Source organism: Lupinus angustifolius, chromosome LG15 (assembly GCF_001865875.1).
Source record: "Lupinus angustifolius cultivar Tanjil chromosome LG15, LupAngTanjil_v1.0, whole genome shotgun sequence".
Lineage (NCBI taxonomy): Eukaryota > Viridiplantae > Streptophyta > Magnoliopsida > Fabales > Fabaceae > Lupinus > Lupinus angustifolius.
Window position 1 is genome coordinate 13,402,340 of NC_032023.1, and position 907 is coordinate 13,403,246.

At 39.1% G+C, this 907-nt stretch overlaps 1 long non-coding RNA gene across 1 annotated transcript in view; it reads right to left on the bottom strand.

Annotated features, from left to right (window-relative positions):
* Window positions 1-907, bottom strand: part of LOC109328340 — an 18,346-nt gene that overhangs the window by 9,190 nt on the left and 8,249 nt on the right. The gene's annotated exons all lie outside the window — the stretch shown is intronic.

Here is a 907-nt window from a genome sequence, read left to right on the forward strand (position 1 = left end):
ACCATGAAATGACATTTTTCGTAATTCAGAACAAGGTTAGTTTCAATGCATTTATGAAGAACTCTATCCAGACTATCCAAACATGCATCAAATGAAGATCCATAAACTTTAAAATCATCCATAAACACCTCTATGCAATTCTCTAAAATGTCACTGCAAATGCTCACCATATACCGCTAGAATGTACCAGGGGCGTTGCATAGGCCAAAAGGCATCCTTCTATAGGCAAAAGTGTCAAAAGGGCAGGTGAATATGGTCTTCTCCTGATCCTCAGGAGCAATATGGATCTGGAAGTGCCTAGAAAAACCATCAAGAAAACAGTAATGAAATTTACCTGCTAAGCGCTCTAGCATCTGATCAATAAATGGTAAAGGAAAGTGATCCTTTCTTGTTGCTTGGTTGAGCCTCCTATAATCAATACAAACTCTCCAACTGTTATGCACTCTCGTAGGAATCAACTCATCTTTCTTGTTTCTCACCACTGTAATTCCTGTCTTCTTTGGAACCACCTGAACTGGGTTCACCCAATGACTATCATAAATGGGATATATAATCCGAACTTGTAAAAGCTTTGTCACCTTTTTCTTTACAAACTCAAGGATGACTGGATTGAGTCTCCTTTGTGGTTTTCTAACTTGTTTAGCTCCACCTTCCAAGAGTATCTTATGCATGCACATAGATGGGCTAATACTAGGAATATGAGCTAAGGTTGAACCAATTGCCTTCTTTTGCTTCTTCAGCACTTGCATCAACTTCTCCTCTTGATCAGCATCAAGGGAGGTGGAAACAATAACAAGAAGCTTCTCATCATCCTCTAAGTAAGCATACATGAGGTTTTCAGGCAAAAGTTTAAGCTCCAAGACAGGTGCCTACAAAACAGATGGAACCAAAGTAGTAGACATAGATT